Genomic DNA, 13,367 nt, shown 5'->3' on the forward strand with positions numbered 1-13,367 from the left:
CAGAAAGTTTGTGAAGGGGATGTGAATACAATATAGATACTAGTATTTAGGGAGTGAGAGATAGGTAGAGGGAGAGAGGAGAAAGAAAGTGAGAGAGAAGAGCCAATTTAGGGCTGAGTTTCTCATTATCTGCCAGTGACTCCCTGAAGAACCTTACAGGCACAATTCAGGCTCTCCTGTAGCCATCCATCCCTTCTTGTTATGCCGAGCCAGCCAATGTTGAGAAAAGCAGCAAGGGTCACAATGATGGAAGACATCTGCAACATTGGAAGTTATAAAGTGGTATGGAGTGGGAGGGCTAGAAGAGTTATTGTAAAGAATGAATATGCGTCATTCTGTTCTCTAGCCTCAACAGCTTCAAGAGAGGAATTCTTGCTGGCCAAGAAGACCAATTTCAGTTCAGCTTGAGCAGGTGAAAGCTTGCCTGATTGTGCAAAAGGATGAGATTACGCTTTTGGGTTAGAAGTGGTCGGGGGCTACTACATACTAAGAAACCGTTTATTGAGGTCCAGTTGGATTACTCGATCTTCTCCCACCTCAAAATCAGCCGCTAATTCAGTGTTCTATACCAATGAGCTATTTTTGTCCTCCCTGCCCCTTCCAGCGAATGGGTCCCCCTGACTAACAAAAGTGATTCAAACAGATTTGTATACCTTTTCATAGGAGAATTCATGACGTATTTTATACTGTGCCAATGCAAGGTAGATTGAGTAATGATCTGGACAGCCCCATACTGGAGAACTGCAGCGCCTGTCAACCTGATCCCTTCTGCTGGGATTGTTAAACAATATCAAGATTTAAAAGAATTAAACCGCAAGAGTTGGCTGGAGTAAGGCCGAAGGCTCCAATGTTTGGGAGTTGCACAGTTCTCAGTCTTTTCATGTTTCTCTCAAAGAGCAAAGGGCCCTCTTATTTCTCCTTCTCATTCATATATGGAATTGAATGAGGGCTAATCAAAAAATGAATTAGAGCTGGACGTAGGAATGCAGCAGAAGACCCAGCAAACGCATTTCAAAGTTGCTCTTCTAAGGATACTTTTGTACTTGACAGATCAATTTAATCCTACAGGGGCTCTAAAATGAAGAATGCATTTCAGTCATCCTTGCAGAAAATCACACAGCCATCTATTCTAGGCTGCACAGAGTTTTCAGTGTTCTTAACCTGCTAGCTTGTTGTTGCAATATGTCTCAATTCTGGAGAATTGTCTGCTATGCTAGAATGCCCGGCCCAGTTCAAATGTTCATTGTACTTCCTGCAAAAATATCAAAAGAAAAACAAAGATTTGGTTTTGGAAAAATAATTCATTACCATCTTGTAAAAATCAAAACGTTCACATTTGAGCCAAAAAAAGAGAGGCTAGGTCTCACTATTTTGCTCAGGCTGTTTTACACCTACTGCTCTCAGGTGCTGTCCTGCTACCGATGGGCATGGAAGCTTTGGCCTGCTCTGTTTCCAGCCTGGGTCGGTGCACCTCTCATTACACAACCTGAAATTCTAGAGCTCCCTCTAGAACACCATATTGATACCCAATGTAGCATGGACTCCTGATCAACACAGCTGAGTGCAGCCCAGAACCCCTGAGCTCAAGCAATCCACAAGCCACAGCCTCCCAAGTAGCTAGGACAACAGGCACATGCCACCATGCCCGGCAAATACAGCACATGTCCTAATGATGAAATGCATTGCTTAAGTAAGGATAATGATAAAGTACGGTGTAATGAATTGATGGTATGCCAACCGTATTTCAAGAAAATCTATTTCACTATCCTTCAAAGAAAGGAAAATAATGTCTTATCAAGAAGCAGTGTGAATATGGGAAGGGCCTTTAAAAAGATGTGGAGTTTCCTAAAGGAAAAGAAGAGGGTTGAACTGATTTAAGGGAGAGAGGAAGTAGGGTCAGAAAGTTTGTGAAGGGATGTGAATACAATATAGATACTAGTATTTAGAGAGTGAGAGATAGGTAGAGGGAGAGAGGAGAAAGAAAGTGAGAGAGAAGAGCCAATTTAGGGCTGAGTTTCTCATTATCTGCCAGTGACTCCCTGAAGAACCTTACAGGCACAATTCAGGCTCTCCTGTAGCCATCCATCCCTTCTTGTTATGCCGAGCCAGCCAATGTTGAGAAAAGCAGCAAGGGTCCCAATGATGGAAGACATCTGCAACATTGGAAGTTATAAAGTGGTATGGAGTGGGAGGGCTGGAAGAGTTATTGTAAAGAATGAATACGTGTCATTCTGTTCTCTAGCCTCAACAGCTTCAAGAGAGGAACTCTTGCTGGCCAAGAAGACCAATGTCAGTTCAGTTTGAGCAGGTGAAAGCTTGCCTGATTCTGCAAAAGGATGAGATTACGCTTTTTTGTTAGAAGTGGTCGCGGGCTACTGCATAATAAGAAACCGATTATTGAGGTCCAGTTGGATTACTCGATCTTCTCCCACCTCAAAATCTGCTGCTAATTCAGTGTTCTATACTAATGAGCTATTTTTGTCCTCCCTGCCCCTTCCAGCGAATGGGTCTCCCTGACTAACAAAAGTGATTCAAACAGATTTGTATACCTTTTCATAGGAGAATTCATGACGTATTTTATACTGTACCAATGCAAGGTAATGATCTGGACAGCACCATACTGGAGAACTGCAGCGCCTGTCAACCTGATCCCTTCTGCTGGGATTGTTAAACAACATCAAGATTTAAAAGTATTAAACCGCAAGAGTTGGCTGGAGTAAGGCCGAAGGCTCCAATGTTTGGGAGTTGCACAGTTCTCAGTCTTTTCATGTTTCTCTCAAAGAGCAAAGGGCCCTCTTATTTCTCCTTCTCATTCATATATGGAATTGAATGAGGGCTAATCAAAAAATGAATTAGAGCTGGACGTAGGAATGCAGCAGAAGACCCAGCAAACGCATTTCAAAGTTGCTCTTCTAAGGATACTTTTGTACTTGACAGATCAATTTAATCCTACAGGGGCTCTAAAATGAAGAATGCATTTCAGTCATCCTTGCAGAAAATCACACAGCCATCTATTCTAGGCTGCACAGAGTTTTCAGTGTTCTTAACCTGCTAGCTTGTTGTTGCAATATGTCTCAATTCTGGAGAATTGTCTGCTATGCTAGAATGCCCGGCCCAGTTCAAATGTTCATTGTACTTCCTGCAAAAATATCAAAAGAAAAACAAAGATTTGGTTTTGGAAAAATAATTCATTACCATCTTGTAAAAATCAAAACGTTCACATTTGAGCCAAAAAAAGAGAGGCTAGGTCTCACTATTTTGCTCAGGCTGTTTTACACCTACTGCTCTCAGGTGCTGTCCTGCTACCGATGGGCATGGAAGCTTTGGCCTGCTCTGTTTCCAGCCTGGGTCGGTGCACCTCTCATTACACAACCTGAAATTCTAGAGCTCCCTCTAGAACACCATATTGATACCCAACGTAGCGTGGACACCTGATCAACACAGCTGAGTGCAGCCCAGACCCCTGAGCTCAAGCAATCCACAAGCCTCAGCCTCCCAAGTAGCTAGGACAACAGGCACAAGCCACCATGCCCGGCAAACACAGCACATGTCCTAATGATGAAATGCATTGCTTAAGTAAGGATAATGATAAAGTACGGTGTAATGAATTGATGGTATGCCAACCGTATTTCAAGAAAATCTATTTCACTATCCTTCAAAGAAAGGAAAATAATGTCTTATCAAGAAGCAGTGTGAATATGGGAAGGGCCTTTAAAAAAGATGTGGAGTTTCCTAAAGGAAAAGAAGAGGGTTGAACTGATTTAAGGGAGAGAGGAAGTAGGGTCAGAAAGTTTGTGAAGGGGATGTGAATACAATATAGATACTAGTATTTAGAGAGTGAGAGATAGGTAGAGGGAGAGAGGAGAAAGAAAGTGAGAGAGAAGAGCCAACTTAGGGCTGAGTTTCTCATTATCTGCCAGTGACTCCCTGTAGAACCCTACAGGCACAATTCAGGCTCTCCTGTAGCCATCCATCCCTACTTGTTATGCCGAGCCAGCCAATGTTGAGAAAAGCAGCAAGGGTCACAATGATGGAAGACATCTGCCACATTGGAAGTTATAAAGTGGTATGGAGTGGGAGGGCTAAAAGAGTTATTATAAAGAATGAATATGCGTCATTCTGTTCTCTAGCCTCATCAGCTTCAAGAGAGGAACTCTTGCTGGCCAAGAAGACCAATGTCAGTTCAGCTTGAGCAGGTGAAAGCTTGCCTGATTCTGCAAAAGGATGAGATTATGCTTTTGGGTTAAAAGTGGTTGCGGGCTACTGCATACTAAGAAACCGTTTATTGAGGTCCGGTTGGATTACTCGATCTTCTCCCACCTCAAAATCAGCTGCTAATTCAGTGTTTTATACCAATGAGCTATTTTTGTCCTCCCTACCCGTTCCAGCGAATGGGTCCCCCTGACTAACAAAAGTGATTCAAACAGATTTGTATACCTTTTCATAGGAGACTTCATGACGTATTTTATACTGTACCAATGCAAGGTAGATTGAGTAATAATCTGGACAGCCCCATACTGGAGAACTGCAGCGCCTGTCAACCTGATCCCTTCTGCTGGGATTGTTAAACAACATCAAGATTTAAAAGTATTAAACCGCAAGAGTTGGCTGGAGTAAGGCCGAAGGCTCCAATGTTTGGGAGTTGCACAGTTCTCAGTCTTTTCATGTTTCTCTCAAAGAGCGAAGGGCCCTCTTATTTCTCCTTCTCATTCATATATGGAATTGAATGAGGGCTAATCAAAAAAGTGAATTAGAGCTGGACGTAGGAATGCAGCAGAAGACCCAGCAAACGCATTTCAAAGTTGCTCTTCTAAGGATACTTTTGTACTTGACAGATCAATTTTATCCTACAGGTGCTCTAAAATGAAGAATGCATTTCAGTCATCCTTGCAGAAAATCACACAGCCATCTATTCTAGGCTGCACAGAGTTTTCAGTCCTCTCCACCTGCTAGCTTGTTGTTGCAATATGTCGCAATTCTGGAGAATTGTCTGCTATGCTAGAATGCCCGGCCCAGTTCAAATGTTCATTGTACTTCCTGCAAAAATATCAAAAGAAAAACAAAGATTTGGTTTTGGAAAAATAATTCATTACCATCTTGTAAAAATCAAAACGTTCACATTTGAGTCAAAAAAAGAGAGGCTAGGTCTCACTATTTTGCTCAAGCTGTGTTACACCTACTGCTCTCAGGTGCTGTCCTGCTACCGATGGGCATGGAAGCTTTGGCCTGCTCTGTTTCCAGCCTGGGTCAGTGCACCTCTCATTACACAATCTGAAAATCTAGAGCTCCCTCTAGAACATCATATTGATACCCAACGTAGCATGGACACCTGATCAACACAGCTGAGTGCAGCCCAGAACCCCTGAGCTCACGCAATCCACAAGCCTCAGCCTCCCAAGTAGCTAGGACAACAGGCACATGCCACCATGCCCGGCAAATACAGCACATGTCCTAATGATGAAATGCATTGCTTAAGTAAGGATAATGATAAAGTACGGTGTAATGAATTGATGGTATGCCAACCGTATTTCAAGAAAATCTATTTCACTATCCTTCAAAGAAAGGAAAATAATGTCTTATCAAGAAGCAGTGTGAATATGGGAAGGGCCTTTAAATAGATGTGGAGTTTCCTAAAGGAAAAGAAGAGGGTTGAACTGATTTAAGGGAGAGAGGAAGTAGGGTCAGAAAGTTTGTGAAGGGGATGTGAATACAATATAGATACTAGTATTTAGAGAGTGAGAGATAGGTAGAGGGAGAGAGGAGAAAGAAAGTGAGAGAGAAGAGCCAATTTAGGGCTGAGTTTCTCATTATCTGCCAGTGACTCCCTGAAGAACCTTACAGGCACAATTCAGGCTCTCCTGTAGCCATCCATCCCTTCTTGTTATGCCGAGCCAGCCAATGTTGAGAAAAGCAGCAAGGGTCACAATGATGGAAGACATCTGCAACATTGGAAGTTATAAAGTGGTATGGAGTGGGAGGGCTAGAAGAGTTATTGTAAAGAATGAATATGCGTCATTCTGTTCTCTAGCCTCAACAGCTTCAAGAGAGGAATTCTTGCTGGCCAAGAAGACCAATTTCAGTTCAGCTTGAGCAGGTGAAAGCTTGCCTGATTGTGCAAAAGGATGAGATTACGCTTTTGGGTTAGAAGTGGTCGCGGGCTACTGCATAATAAGAAACCGATTATTGAGGTCCAGTTGGATTACTCGATCTTCTCCCACCTCAAAATCTGCTGCTAATTCAGTGTTCTATACTAATGAGCTATTTTTGTCCTCCCTGCCCCTTCCAGCGAATGGGTCTCCCTGACTAACAAAAGTGATTCAAACAGATTTGTATACCTTTTCATAGGAGACTTCATGACGTATTTTATACTGTACCAATGCAAGGTAGATTGAGTAATGATCTGGACAGCCCCATACTGGAGAACTGCAGCGCCTGTCAACCTGATCCCTTCTGCTGGGATTGTTAAACAACATCAAGATTTAAAAGTATTAAACCGCAAGAGTTGGCTGGAGTAAGGCCGAAGGCTCCAATGTTTGGGAGTTGCACAGTTCTCAGTCTTTTCATGTTTCTCTCAAAGAGCAAAGGGCCCTCTTATTTCTCCTTCTCATTCATATATGGAATTGAATGAGGGCTAATCAAAAAATGAATTAGAGCTGGACGTAGGAATGCAGCAGAAGACCCAGCAAACGCATTTCAAAGTTGCTCTTCTAAGGATACTTTTGTACTTGACAGATCAATTTAATCCTGCAGGTGCTCTAAAATGAAGAATGCATTTCAGTCATCCTTGCAGAAAATCACACAGCCATCTATTCTAGGCTGCACAGAGTTTTCCGTCCTCTCCACCTGCTAGCTTGTTGTTGCAATATGTCGCAATTCTGGAGAATTGTCTGCTATGCTAGAATGTTCATTGTACTTCCTGCAAAAATATCAAAAGAAAAACAAAGATTTGGTTTTGGAAAAATAATTCATTACCATCTTGTAAAAATCAAAACGTTCACATTTGAGTCAAAAAAAGAGAGGCTAGGTCTCACTATTTTGCTCAGGCTGTGTTACACCTACTGCTCTCAGGTGCTGTCCTGCTACCGATGGGCATGGAAGCTTTGGCCTGCTCTGTTTCCAGCCTGGGTCGGTGCACCTCTCATTACACAACCTGAAATTCTAGAGCTCCCTCTAGAACACCATATTGATACCCAACGTAGCGTGGACACCTGATCAACACAGCTGAGTGCAGCCCAGACCCCTGAGCTCAAGCAATCCACAAGCCTCAGCCTCCCAAGTAGCTAGGACAACAGGCACAAGCCACCATGCCCGGCAAACACAGCACATGTCCTAATGATGAAATGCATTGCTTAAGTAAGGATAATGATAAAGTACGGTGTAATGAATTGATGGTATGCCAACCGTATTTCAAGAAAATCTATTTCACTATCCTTCAAAGAAAGGAAAATAATGTCTTATCAAGAAGCAGTGTGAATATGGGAAGGGCCTTTAAAAAAGATGTGGAGTTTCCTAAAGGAAAAGAAGAGGGTTGAACTGATTTAAGGGAGAGAGGAAGTAGGGTCAGAAAGTTTGTGAAGGGGATGTGAATACAATATAGATACTAGTATTTAGAGAGTGAGAGTTAGGTAGAGGGAGAAAGGAGAAAGAAAGTGAGAGAGAAGAGCCAACTTAGGGCTGAGTTTCTCATTATCTGCCAGTGACTCCCTGTAGAACCCTACAGGCACAATTCAGGCTCTCCTGTAGCCATCCATCCCTACTTGTTATGCTGAGCCAGCCAATGTTGAGAAAAGCAGCAAGGGTCACAATGATGGAAGACATCTGCCACATTGGAAGTTATAAAGTGGTATGGAGTGGGAGGGCTAAAAGAGTTATTATAAAGAATGAATATGCGTCATTCTGTTCTCTAGCCTCATCAGCTTCAAGAGAGGAACTCTTGCTGGCCAAGAAGACCAATGTCAGTTCAGCTTGAGCAGGTGAAAGCTTGCCTGATTCTGCAAAAGGATGAGATTATGCTTTTGGGTTAGAAGTGGTTGCGGGCTACTGCATACTAAGAAACCGTTTATTGAGGTCCGGTTGGATTACTCGATCTTCTCCCACCTCAAAATCAGCTGCTAATTCAGTGTTTTATACCAATGAGCTATTTTTGTCCTCCCTACCCGTTCCAGCGAATGGGTCCCCCTGACTAACAAAAGTGATTCAAACAGATTTGTATACCTTTTCATAGGAGACTTCATGACGTATTTTATACTGTGCCAATACAAGGTAGATTGAGTAATGATCTGGACAGCCCCATACTGGAGAACTGCAGCACCTGTCAACCTGATCCCTTATGCTGGAATTGTTAAACAACATCAAGATTTAAAAGAATTAAACCGCAAGAGTTGGCTGGAGTAAGGCCGAAGGCTCCAATGTTTGGGAGTTGCACAGTTCTCAGTCTTTTCATGTTTCTCTCAAAGAGCGAAGGGCCCTCTTATTTCTCCTTCTCATTCATATATGGAATTGAATGAGGGCTAATCAAAAAATGAATTAGAGCTGGAAGTAGGAATGCAGCAGAAGACCCAGCAAACGCATTTCAAAGTTGCTCTTCTGAGGATACTTTTGTACTTGACAGATCAATTTAATCCTACAGGTGCTCTAAAATGAAGAATGCATTTCAGTCATCCTTGCAGAAAATCACACAGCCATCTATTCTAGGCTGCACAGATTTTTCAGTCCTCTCTACCTGCTAGCTTGTTGTTGCAATATGTCGCAATTCTGGAGAATTGTCTGCTATGCTAGAATGCCCGGCCCAGTTCAAATGTTCATTGTACTTCCTGCAAAAATATCAAAAGAAAAACAAAGATTTGGTTTTGGAAAAATAATTCATTACCATCTTGTAAAAATCAAAACGTTCACATTTGAGTCAAAAAAAGAGAGGCTAGGTCTCACTATTTTGCTCAGGCTGTGTTACACCTACTGCTCTCAGGTGCTGTCCTGCTACCGATGGGCATGGAAGCTTTGGCCTGCTCTGTTTGCAGCCTGGGTCAGTGCACCACTCATTACACAACCTGAAATTCTAGAGCTCCCTCTAGAACACCATATTGATACCCAACGTAGCATGGACACCTGATCAACACAGGTGAGTGCAGCCCAGAACCCCTGAGCTCAAGCAATCCACATGCCTCAGCCTCCCAAGTAGCTAGGACAACAGGCACACGCCACCATGCCCGGCAAACACAGCACATGTCCTAATGATGAAATGCATTGCTTAAGTAAGGATAATGATAAAGTACGGTGTAATGAATTGATGGTATGCCAACCGTATTTCAAGAAAATCTATTTCACTATCCTTCAAAGAAAGGAAAATAATGTCTTATCAAGAAGCAGTGTGAATATGGGAAGGGCCTTTAAAAAAGATGTGGAGTTTCCTAAAGGAAAAGAAGAGGGTTGAACTGATTTAAGGGAGAGAGGAAGTAGGGTCAGAAAGTTTGTGAAGGGGATGTGAATACAATATAGACACTAGTATTTAGAGAGTGAGAGATAGGTAGAGGGAGAGAGGAGAAAGAAAGTGAGAGAGAAGAGCCAACTTAGGACTGAGTTTCTCATTATCTGCCAGTGACTCCCTGTAGAACCTTACAGGCACAAATCAGGCTGTCCTGTAGCCATCCATCCCTTCTTTTTATGCCGAGCCAGCCAATGTTGAGAAAAGCAGCAAGGGTCACAATGATGGAAGACATCTGCAACATTGGAAGTTATAAAGTGGTATGGAGTGGGAGGGCTAGAAGAGTTATTATAAAGAATGAATACGCGTCATTCTGTTCTCTAGCCTCAACAGCTTCAAGAGAGGAACTCTTGCTGGCCAAGAAGACCAATGTCAGTTCAGCTTGAGCAGGTGAAAGCTTGCCTGATTCTGCAAAAGGATGAGATTACGCTTTTGGGTTAGAAGTGGTTGCGGGCTACTGCATATTAAGAAACCGTTTATTGAGGTCCGGTTGGATTACTCGATCTTCTCCCACCTCAAAATCAGCTGCTAATTCAGTGTTTTATACCAATGAGCTATTTTTGTCCTCCCTGCCCCTTCCAGCGAATGGGTCCCCCTGACTAACAAAAGTGATTCAAACAGATTTGTATACCTTTTCATAGGAGACTTCATGACGTATTTTATACTGTGCCAATGCAAGGTAGATTGAGTAATGATCTGGACAGCCCCATACTGGAGAACTGCAGCGCCTGTCAACCTGATCCCTTCTGCTGGGATTGTTAAACAACATCAAGATTTAAAAGTATTAAACCGCAAGATTTGGCTGGAGTAAGGCCGAAGGCTCCAATGTTTGGGAGTTACACAGTTCTCAGTCTTTTCATGTTTCTCTCAAAGAGCGAAGGGCCCTCTTATTTCTCCTTCTCATTCATATATGGAATTGAATGAGGGCTAATCAAAAAATGAATTAGAGCTGGACGTAGGAATGCAGCAGAAGACCCAGCAAACGCATTTCAAAGTTGCTCTTCTAAGGATACTTTTGTACTTGACAGATCAATTTAATCCTACAGGTGCTCTAAAATGAAGAATGCATTTCAGTCATCCTTGCAGAAAATCACACAGCCATCTATTCTAGGCTGCACAGAGTTTTCAGTCCTCTACACCTGCTAGATTGTTGTTGCAATATGTCGCAATTCTGGAGAATTGTCTGCTATGCTAGAATGCCCGGCCCAGTTCAAATGTTCATTGTACTTCCTGCAAAAATATCAAAAGAAAAACAAAGATTTGGTTTCGGAAAAATAATTCATTACCATCTTGTAAAAATCAAAACGTTCACATTTGGGTCAAAAAAAGAGAGGCTAGGTCTCACTATTTTGCTCAGGCTGTGTTACACCTACTGCTCTCAGGTGCTGTTCTGCTACCGATGGGCATGGAAGCTTTGGCCTGCTCTGTTTCCAGCCTGGGTCGGTGCACCACTCATTACACAACCTGAAATTCTAGAGCTCCCTCTAGTACACCATATTGATACCCAACGTAGCATGGACACCTGATCAACACAGCTGAGTGCAGCCCAGAACCCCTGAGCTCAAGCAATCCATAAGCCTCAGCCTCCCAAGTAGCTAGGACAACAGGCACACGCCACCATGCCCGGCAAACACAGCACATGTCCTAATGATGAAATGCATTGCTTAAGTAAGGATAATGATAAAGTACGGTGTAATGAATTGATGGTATGCCAACCGTATTTCAAGAAAATCTATTTCACTATCCTTCAAAGAAAGGAAAATAATGTCTTATTAAGAAGCAGTGTGAATATGGGAAGGGCCTTTAAAAAAGATGTGGAGTTTCCTAAAGGAAAAGAAGAGGGTTGAACTGATTTAACACCTTAGCTGCTTCGCAAATATCCCTCCCCAGTGCTGCGCTGTCCATTGGAACTAGTGCTGAATGGACGTCCAATGGTCGTGCGCAGCACTGGGGAGGTAGCGCTCGTGACGACCGTTGGCCGTCAGCAGCACTTAAGAGGTTAAGGGAGAGAGGAAGTAGGGTCAGAAAGTTTGTGAAGGGGATGTGAATACAATATAGATACTAGTATTTAGAGAGTGAGAGATAGGTAGAGGGAGAGAGGAGAAAGAAAGTGAGAGAGAAGAGCCAACTTAGGGCTGAGTTTCTCATCATCTGCCAGTGACTCCCTGTAGAACCTTACAGGCACAATTCAGGCTCTCCTGTAGCCATCCATCCCTTCTTGTTATGCCGAGCCAGCCAATGTTGAGAAAAGCAGCAAGGGTCACAATGATGGAAGACATCTGCCACATTGGAAGTTATAAAGTGGTATGGAGTGGGAGGGCTAGAAGAGGTATTATAAAGAATGAATATGCGTCATTCTGTTCTCTAGCCTCATCAGCTTCAAGAGAGGAACTCTTGCTGGCCAAGAAGACCAATGTCAGTTCAGCTTGAGCAGGTGAAAGCTTGCCTGATTCTGCAAAAGGATGAGATTACGCTTTTGGGTTAGAAGTGGTTGCGGGCTACTGCATACTAAGAAACCGTTTATTGAGGTCCGGTTGGATTACTCGATCTTCTCCCACCTCAAAATCAGCTGCTAATTCAGTGTTCTATACGAATGAGCTATTTTTGTCCTCCCTGCCCCTTCCAGCGAATGGGTCCCCCTGACTAACAAAAGTGATTCAAACAGATTTGTATACCTTTTCATAGGAGACTTCATGACGTATTTTATACTGTGCCAATGCAAGGAAGATTGAGTAATGATCTGGACAGCCCCATACTGGAGAACTGCAGCGCCTGTCAACCTGATCCCTTCTGCTGGGATTGTTAAACAACATCAAGATTTAAAAGTATTAAACCGCAAGAGTTGGCTGGAGTAAGGCCGAAGGCTCCAATGTTTGGGAGTTGCACAGTTCTCAGTCTTTTCATGTTTCTCTCAAAGAGCGAAGGGCCCTCTTATTTCTCCTTCTCATTCATATATGGAATTGAATGAGGGCTAATCAAAAAATGAATTAGAGCTGGACATAGGAATGCAGCAGAAGACCCAGCAAACGCATTTCAAAGTTGCTCTTCTAAGGATACTTTTGTACTTGACAGATCAATTTAATCCTACAGGTGCTCTAAAATGAAGAATGCATTTCAGTCATCCTTGCAGAAAATCACACAGCCATCTATTCTAGGCTGCACAGAGTTTTCCGTCCTCTCCACCTGCTAGCTTGTTGTTGCAATATGTTGCAATTCTGGAGAATTGTCTGCTATGCTAGAATGCCCGGCCCAGTTCAAATGTTCATTGTACTTCCTGCAAAAATATCAAAAGAAAAACAAAGATTTGGTTTTGGAAAAATAATTCATTACTGTAAGAAATGGGGGTTACCAAAATCTTCAAGGGGGTAGCATGGCATCAAGCGGGCAGGCCAAACTCCAAGGACATGTGAAGCATTCACGCAGTATCCACAGACGACACACCAGGCACACTACAAAAGAGACGCAACTCCACCTTTGGTTGGAAAAGAAGAAGTTTAGTGATATCTCCAACCTGTAAGATAAAAGGAAAAATGCACTGGTAATCACATCAAGGCGCCAACTGGCACCCAAGCCAAGTATTTCAGTGAGGGATTATTTACATGGGACAAAAAGGGTTGAGTCCATAGTCCATAGTGTTTAGCTGAAATATAAAAAGGTTAGCACTTGGCACATATCATCAATGACATCTATGTAAGGGAAAAATTCACCTGGCGTGTTCGCCCATTAAACATGCAATCAAACATTAGGGGTAAGAACCCAAAATAGCTCGCATTGGCGACTCCTGCAAAAAGAATAGGAATCACCCGGCATTAACATTAGGCAGGAACACCTGTAATAAAACATTAGGTTTCCTCCCCCCTCCACCTAGGGAACTACGCATCCGGCA

The 13,367-nt window shown here is 42.8% G+C and overlaps 6 non-coding genes across 6 annotated transcripts; all 6 read right to left on the reverse strand.

Annotated features, from left to right (window-relative positions):
• Nucleotides 1-1,350: 1,350 nt before the first annotated feature.
• On the reverse strand, nucleotides 1,351-1,650 carry LOC147734426 (signal recognition particle RNA). Its single transcript, XR_015307736.1, has one exon.
• Nucleotides 1,651-3,237: 1,587 nt separating this feature from the next.
• LOC147734427 (signal recognition particle RNA) lies at nucleotides 3,238-3,536 on the reverse strand. The gene has a single exon (XR_015307635.1).
• Nucleotides 3,537-5,135: 1,599 nt separating this feature from the next.
• LOC147734428 (signal recognition particle RNA) lies at nucleotides 5,136-5,435 on the reverse strand. The gene has a single exon (XR_015308276.1).
• Nucleotides 5,436-7,014: 1,579 nt separating this feature from the next.
• LOC147734429 (signal recognition particle RNA) lies at nucleotides 7,015-7,313 on the reverse strand. The gene has a single exon (XR_015308202.1).
• A 1,598-nt stretch (nucleotides 7,314-8,911) lies between these two features.
• Nucleotides 8,912-9,211, reverse strand: LOC147734430 (signal recognition particle RNA). Its single transcript, XR_015308180.1, has one exon.
• Nucleotides 9,212-10,809: 1,598 nt separating this feature from the next.
• LOC147734431 (signal recognition particle RNA) lies at nucleotides 10,810-11,109 on the reverse strand. The gene has a single exon (XR_015308234.1).
• Nucleotides 11,110-13,367: the final 2,258 nt, after the last annotated feature.

Source organism: Lissotriton vulgaris, chromosome 1_2, assembly GCF_964263255.1.
Source record: "Lissotriton vulgaris chromosome 1_2, aLisVul1.2, whole genome shotgun sequence".
NCBI classification, from domain to species: Eukaryota; Metazoa; Chordata; class Amphibia; order Caudata; family Salamandridae; genus Lissotriton; species Lissotriton vulgaris.